General features: G+C 65.6%; 1 long non-coding RNA gene across 1 annotated transcript; it reads left to right on the plus strand.

Annotated features, from left to right (window-relative positions):
• Nucleotides 1–2,069: 2,069 nt before the first annotated feature.
• On the plus strand, nucleotides 2,070–3,216 carry LOC149523240 (uncharacterized). Its single transcript, XR_016347186.1, has 3 exons — nucleotides 2,070–2,176; nucleotides 2,492–2,614; nucleotides 3,150–3,216. It is a non-coding gene; the product is annotated as an uncharacterized LOC149523240 (long non-coding RNA).
• Nucleotides 3,217–7,587: the final 4,371 nt, after the last annotated feature.

Consider the following 7,587-nt stretch of genomic DNA (forward strand, 5'->3'; position numbering starts at 1 on the left):
GCAAGAGCTGTTGTGCAAGAAGGCAGCGTGGACGGGCACCAGGGGCTTCTTGAGCAAGACACTTTTATGGCTAAAATGACCATCAGAGCTTTCTTGCACAAGAGAGCGTTCACACTGCCATGGACGCTCTTGTGCAAAAGCCCATGGCAGGGTGGAGGCACTCTTGCACGAGACCTTTTGCGCAAGAACTCCGGCGTGAAACAGCTCTCGTGCAAGAAGCCTGCAGTGTAGGGCAGGGAGCAGCCTATGAGGGAGGGGGAGGGACCCCTAGTAATGGCTCAAACTTCCCAGGGGGGTGGCCAGAGGCAGGACATTTGCCTGGCAGGGTGGGGGGGGGGGCGGTGACCTCACAGGGGCTTTGGGCAGCCCTCAGCATATAAGGCAAAGGGCAGGTGGGGAGGTGATGACCTCACAGAGGGACCCACATCTCAGGCTGATAAAAGCGGGGGGCGGGCCCAGGGGACTTTGGAGACCCCCGGTTGCTTTAGCTCTGGTGCGTCTCCTCCTCACGGTTCATTCGCGTTCTGTGAGTTCCACATCCCGACACCTTTGTGACGAAGGTAAGAGCCCCCAGGGGTTGGATCCCGCCCGGGGCCGGCTGGGTTCCAGGCAGGCCCAGCCCTCGGTCAAGGGCCAGAAGGTGATTCCTCACCTGGGCTGCGTCCTTAGCGCCACTGGGGCTTTCTCCTGGTTGGTTTCCCTTTTCCTCCATCCCCCCACATTTCTGCTCTGTTCTTGCCTCCTCTGTGACCTTCCCTTGCTGCCTCCCCCAGCTTGGGACCCAACAGACTAGCTGAAGGACGGGGGGTGGTTTGCAGGAGCCGTGGGGTGGGGGATGCGGCCCCCGTTGTGGGGACTGGGGAGGTGGGGCTGGAACAAGTCTATGCCGGTGTCTTTGGGGAGAACGCTCCACCCCCCACACCTTAGATTCTCCCCTGATTGGCCAAGAAGGGGCTGTTGATGGGCAGGAGACTCGTGGAATGAGGAGTAACGGTAGTTTGAACTAGGAAGCCTAGTTTGAACTACCTAGTTCGTGCCCCGTGTAGCCGCGCTGCACGGGGTTCGAACGAGCGGGGTTTTAAAAATGGCGGCTCCCCGCTTATGCAAATGAAGCCCGGGAAATTCAAATCCCGGGCTTCATTTGCAAGTGCGGTATGCCTACATTACCCTCCTAGTTCGAACTAGCGGGGTAGTGTAGACATACCCTCAGGTCCTTGCAGTGCCTGTGCAAGACCGAACCGATAAGCAAGGGGCCATTTGGGGGCTGGGGGCAGTCGCTCTGGGGAGCTGGAACCCCTGGATTTCGCTCTGCAGGCTGCGCCCCAAGCTCCCCTTTGCTCCCCTCATTTGCAGCATGGCCAAACGTTTTCGGCTGTGGTTCAAGAAAGCCCTGAAGATGGCCCCAGGGCCGGTGGGGAGCAGCTTCTCCGTCCCCGCGGGCGGGGAAGCTGGATCCCACCAGCTCGGGGCGACTCGCCCACCGGCCAGGCCCCCCCGGACCTGGCTCCAGAGGCGGCTGGGCAGGCGGGACCCAGCCCAGCGGGGGAGCCGGGTAGGGTGGCTCCGGGGCCTCCTCTGTGGAGAGAAAAACCTGCCCCGGGAGCCCAGCCCCCATTACCACCAGGGGGCATCGCCCTGCCCGGCCCCCGGGGACCTGCCAGTCTCCGGGAGCCCCCAGACCGTCGCTCCCCGCACCAGCCCCTGCAGCTGTGGGTCCAGGTCCGTCAGCAGCAGCGCCTGGGCCTCCAGCTGCAGCCGGGCCACCTCCTGCAGCCGCTCAGACCCAGGTGAGGGGCCGTGAACACGCTGGGCCCAGGGGCTCACCCAGTACCCGGGGGGAGGGGCAGCCCCAGTGTCTGCCCCGCACCCTGGGCAATGGATGGGGCGGGGGCTGCTTGGCTCTCTTCTTCCTGGTGGGGGCTCTGCTGAGGGCGTTGGCAGATGTGAGGGTGGAAGGGGGATGGGTCCCTGCGAGGGGCGTGTGGGGCCCAACCTGCCCTGGGTCCCTGACATGGGGGCGCGTGACCCCTGCTGGCCGCTGGAGTCACCCTGGTCCCTTCCCTCCCGCACAGAGCCCCCCTGCGCCTCGGCGGAGCGCTGCCAGGAGCGGGTGGACTCCCGGGTGGAGGAAGGGGCCATCTACGACATCGAAGAGCAGCTCCACACCCGGGACACGGTAGGAACCTTCTCCACACGGGGGGGACCCGAGATTGTCCGGCCCCTTCCCAGCACGTCCCCCCCCCCTCCGGGAGGGGCTTGTCCCTGGGGATCCCCCTGGGGCCCCTTCTCCTGCATGACCTGGACCCCCCAAGCTGGGGGCTCTTGTCATGCACCAGCTGGGCCCCCACAAGCCTGAGGCAGCAGTTGGGGGGGGAGTGTGGGTGCTTGGACAACCAGCAGCTCCCACCTCCACTCCTGGGAGACCTGAGCCCTGCAGCTGTCCGTGGGGGGCAGGCAGGCCCCAGGCTCACAGACTCTCTCTGGGGTGCAGAGCCCAGCCGCCCTGCAGCGGTTCCTCTTGGCCATCCCCCTCGCCTGCCTCGCCGCCCTCCAAAGGGGCGAGGACACCCTGGCGCCGCGCTGCTGCAAGGACACCATGATGGCCAGGATCGTTGTAAGCGAGTCGCGGCAGCCGGGAGGAGGGGAGGGGATACGTGGGGTGAACGGGGGTCTGCCTGGGCCATGGCGGCCGGTGGGGGTGCTGGAAACGGGATGGGTGGAGCCAGGAGGGCTGGAGGTGGACATGGGGAGGGTGGGTGGGGATGCTGGAGGAGGGAGGGACACAGAAATGGGGCAGGTGTGGGGTGCCGGACAGGAAGGGGGATTCGGGACAGGGAGGGGTCTCCCTGGGCCATGGGGGGCTGGAAGGGAGCCGAGCGGGCTGCTGGGGATGCGCCTGGGGAGCAGGGATGAGGAGGTTCAGAGGCTGGTCACCAGGGCAGGGAGGGGCAGGAGACGGCCTGGGGACAAGGATTGAGCTGGTCCCGGTTTGGGAGGGGGGTGCTGGGAGGGGCCCTGTGTCGGGCAGGGGGGCTACAGGGCAGCGGGAGGCAGTGGGGTTGGATCCTGCTGGGTGGGGGCGCTGGCCGCGTGAGCGTCTCTTGGGGGCCCCAGCCTCACACGCCCCTTTTTCCCCTTGGGTCTCCCAGGAGATCATGGAGGACTCGCCCCCCCGCTGGTCTTGGCCGACTGCCTCAACGCCGCCTGCAGCCTCAGGTACCGACCCCCCCCCCCCGCCGACTCCCCCAGAGCAGATCCCCTGGCCAGGGAGTGGGAAAGTCTCTGTCTCCTGCTGCTGAATTAACAGCCTCTGCCCCTCTCTCCTGCCAGCACCTTGCAGCCTCCCCTGCGGGCCCAGCTCCTGAGCCCCCTGCTGACGGCGGCCGTGGGACAGACTGTGTCTGGGGACTGGCAGCAGGAGCCCATCCACACTCAGGTACGTCCCTCTGGGCCCTGCTCCCGGGCTGGGCTGGAGCTCCAGAGAGGAGGGGGGGGGGGCAGAGGGAGGGAAGAAGCTGCAGGTTTGGATCCTTCCCTCCAGGGTTCCCGTTGCTCTCCCGGGGGGCCCGTCCCTTCCATGCCCAGCCTGGGCTCCTCCCTGCTCTGCGAGGCGGCTCAGACCCTGCTCAAGGCTGCACCCCGGAGCCAGCGGGTGGCCTGGATTCCCCAACCCCCCTCTGACCCAGGGCTCCCCCTTGTCTTGCAGCAGTTCATCCGGGCCCTTCCCTACGACCTCCAGGCCCTACTGGCGAGCCTCCTCGCCGAGTCCCCAGACACCGCCCGGCTGCAGCTCATAATGGAGGTGAGCCCCGTGGGGGGGACGGGGCCATTGTCCCTGCTTCCTCGGGGGGGGGCCGAGAGAGGAGCAGTGTCAGTGGCTGGGGGGGGCACAGTCCGAGAGGAGCCCCAGGCTCTGCCCAGAACCGGCACCTCCCTACGGGTCCTGACCTGCCTCTTTCCCCCCCAGCACCTGAGCCCGTGGCTGGAGTCCCGTCTGCCCCAGGAGCGAGCCAGGGCCCTTGGCAGCACCACGGCCCTGCTGGGAGTCGCCACCACCCTCCCGGGGTTTGACGTAAGTGACCTCGGAGCCGGGGGGTCTGGGGCTGCAGGGCGCGGGGCTGGGAGCGTCCCCGGGAGGCAGAGGCAGGGCCGGGAATGGGCCGGGAATGGGCCGCGTTCTCCTTTCCCCGGGGAGGGGCGACCCTGGGCCCTTCAGGGGGGCTCTTGAGGGACTGGGCCTGGGGACTGGGGAGTGGCCGTCAGTGGATCCCCTTGTTCCACCCCCGGAGTGACCCTTCAGTCGGGGCCATTGCTCAGGGTTGTCTCCTCGCAAGGCCGGCCCCGCCCCGCCCCGGGAGGTGTCTCCGTCCGTCCCCCGAGCTCAGACCCGCCTCGGCGGCCGTTTGCATGGGACGTGCAGCCCCAGGATGCTGAGGGACCCCCCCTCTTCTCTCCCCTCAGAACTCCGCCGACTGGCCGAGGATGGGTCACCACGTGGCCCAGCTGGGCCTTTTTATTTCGGACCCATCCGAAGACGTCAGCCGGCTGGCCCGGGAGGGGGTGCACAGCCTGTATCAACTCCTCCTGCACCGCAGGGGTAAGGAACCCAGCCGGGACCTGGGCCCCAGGGACACCCTGAGGGTGCCGGCGGCGGGGGGAGGGGACCCAGCCCTTTTCCCCCAGACTGGCCCAAGGGGGGATGCGTCCCTCTGTGTTCCCCTTCTGCCCCCTGTGCCCCTCCATTTGCCCAGGGATGCCTGCAGGGACCCGTGGGAGGGGAAGGGCTCAGACCTGCCAGCAGAATGACCCTGTTGTGTCTCTTGCAGGCCTCAACATCCACCAGGCAGAGGACCTGTGGTGCAGACACTACTACAAAGAAAGATGGGTCCTGGCTCACAGCAACAGCGTGCGGGTGGGAGAGGTAAGGACGCGCTGCCAGGGCAGGGCAGGGCTCGGGGGTGGGGCTGGCTGGGGCCCTCGTGGGGGTAGGAGGGTCTTGGGGGCAGGAGGAAGCTGTGACCTGGGGCAGGGGTTGGGGTGCCGGGTGAGGAGAGCGTCTGGGTGCAGGGTCTGGAAGGGAGTTTGGGGGAGGAGGAAGCTGTTTTAGCCCCAGGAGTTGGGGCCGGGCTCTGGGCCGTCAGCTGAAACCTCCTGTGCTCTTGATTCCAGGTCTTTGGGCAGCTCTTTACACCAGAGCAGGAGAACTGCTTTTTGGACAAGGCTCTGCTCGCTGCCCGCTCCCCCCTGCGGCGCCCCAGCCAGGCCGGGCTGGTCCTGGCCCACGCCCTGCATGGGCAGGCCCATCAGCTCCTGGAATACATGGTGAGCAGCCGGAGCAGATCAGGAGAGTGGGGCAGGGCCAGGGTCTCCTTCCCATCCCCTCAGGGAGTCCCCCGCCCCTTTCCTCAGGCTGCCCCCACCCCACGTCCCTGCTGGCAGAATCCCTCCTGCCCCTGCGAGCGTCCCTGGGGGTGGGGAGGCTCTGAACACAGAAACTGTCCTAGGAGGCGGGAGGGGGCCGAGGTGTCAGGAGCTCTGGGGGGGGGGGGTCAGGAGCTCACCCTGCGGGCCTGACGGGGGGTGACCAGAGAGCAGGGGGAGGAGGGTGGAAATGCTGGGGGGGCCAGTTCCCCTGAGTCCCCAGGGATGAATGTGACGGATTCTGCTTCCCTTGCAGCAGGAAGACACCCAGTGAGAGCAGCAAGAGCTGAGGAGCCAGCAGCTGCGTCCCCCTCCCCCCAACCCTCCCAATTGTATTGAATTGTATTTACATTCTCATTAAACAATGTTTCAAAAAACATTTGGATCAGGCTTCGTCAATAATTTGTAATGGGGGGGCCATTTTGGCAACTGATCAAGGGCCACATTTCTACCGAGGGCTTTGGGGTCTGGGACGGGGCGGTTGGGTGCAGAAGGGAGCTTAGGGGTGGAGCCTGGGTGCAGGGGGGGGGTATGATCTGGGGCGGTGGATAGGGGTGCAGGGTCCAGGAGGGGGTATGGGCGCAGGAGAGGACTCTGGCCTGGGGGAGGGGCTCTAGAGGGGTGCAGGGTCAGGGAGGGAGCTGTGACCTGGGTGAAGGGGGAGCAGAGGGTTTGGGGGAGGGGGTGCGGGTGCCAGAGAGGAGTCTGGCCTGGGGGAGGGGTGTCGGGGGGTGCAGGGTCAGGGAGGGAGCTGTGATCTGAGGGAATGGGGGACGCAGGTTCAGGTGGTCGCCTGGGACAGGCAGTCGGGGAGGGGACGTGGGCGCCAGGGGCAGGCTCTGGCTGCGGAGGTGCCTACCTAGGCAGCTGCGTATGGGGGAGCCCGACTGTCACCTGAGGGGATGGGGGAGCTCAATTTTCAACTGTGGGGAATGGAGGAAATACTGTGGAGTGGAGGGAGCGAGATGGGGGGGGCTGAATTGTTCCCGGAGGGGAGATCTCCCTGGCTTGGGGGGGGGGCGTTTCCAGCAAAGCCCTCACATAAGAGGGGGACAGACGGGGGGAGGGAGAGGACGGGGATGGGCAGGGCAGGGCAGGTGGAAATGGGGAGGGGCAGGAGAAGGGAAGGGGGAGGAGATGGAGGAGAGCAGGGGATAGGAGTGGGGGCGGGAATGAGGAGCAGGACAGAGGCAGGGCAGTGGTGGTGATGGCTGAGCGATGAGAACAGCTCGCAGGGAGCTTAAAGCCAGCAGATGCTTTTCGGCAGAGTTGCCATTTGCCCTGGCGGCTTTGCCAGAATAGCTGTGCCAGCGGGGGGGGGGGGGGGGGAGGGGCTTTTGCCACACACCCAAGCCAAGCCAGCTGTGGCGGCAAAGCCTTGTGATGTAACCTAAGCCCTTGGCAAGGTCGGGATCAACCTGCTCTGACAATTTCTCGGACCGGTGGGATGAGAAACAAGGATCGTGCATGGAGATGGGGATGACTAGGAAGCGAATCCAGGTGTGGGGGGAATATCCTGGGTTGGAGGGTCAGTCGATACCCCCGCCTGCCACTGTCTGCCGGGGCTCTGCCCGCAAGATGGAACCAACAGCTGAGTTTGCTTTTCTGCCCCGTCGTGGGCACAAAAGGCCCAGAGCAGCCTCCTGCTATCTTGGAGGAAAGGGGCCAAAGTTCAGGAAGCAGGTGCCAGGCTGGGCTGGAATCCGCGAGCGCCGCTTTTGCTTTGCCCTTCCTGGAAGCTGGGCTGCAGGTGAGTGGCGGTTTCATCTCTGCTCTTGGGGTGTTTCTTGTGGGTTCCGAGTGTGGATCTGAGAGGGGCTGCGCAGGGGCAGTGTCATGAACGAGCTGTAAGCGTTACAGCCCCTTCTGCGCAGGCTGGCTCCAGCCTCCCGTCTGTCTCCAAGCCCTGGGGGAGAGGCGGGAGGCCAGCAGCATGGCCTAGTGGAGGGGGCAGGGGGTTGGGTGTAAGAACTCCCGGGTTCTAATCTAATGCCACCTAGTGACTAAGGCACAGAGTTGTGTGTTAGACCCTTGCTCCTCAATTCTGCGCTCACTCTCGCGCTGGTGACCTTGGAGAGGCCTTTCAGGTCTCCCTTTCCCTGTCCATCAAAGGCAGGCAAGTGCGATGTAATGCCCTGGAGCAAGTGCTTTGGGACGTGTCGCACA

Source organism: Pelodiscus sinensis, chromosome 18 (assembly GCF_052426305.1).
Source record: "Pelodiscus sinensis isolate ZL-2025 chromosome 18, ASM5242630v1, whole genome shotgun sequence".
NCBI lineage: Eukaryota > Metazoa > Chordata > Testudines > Trionychidae > Pelodiscus > Pelodiscus sinensis.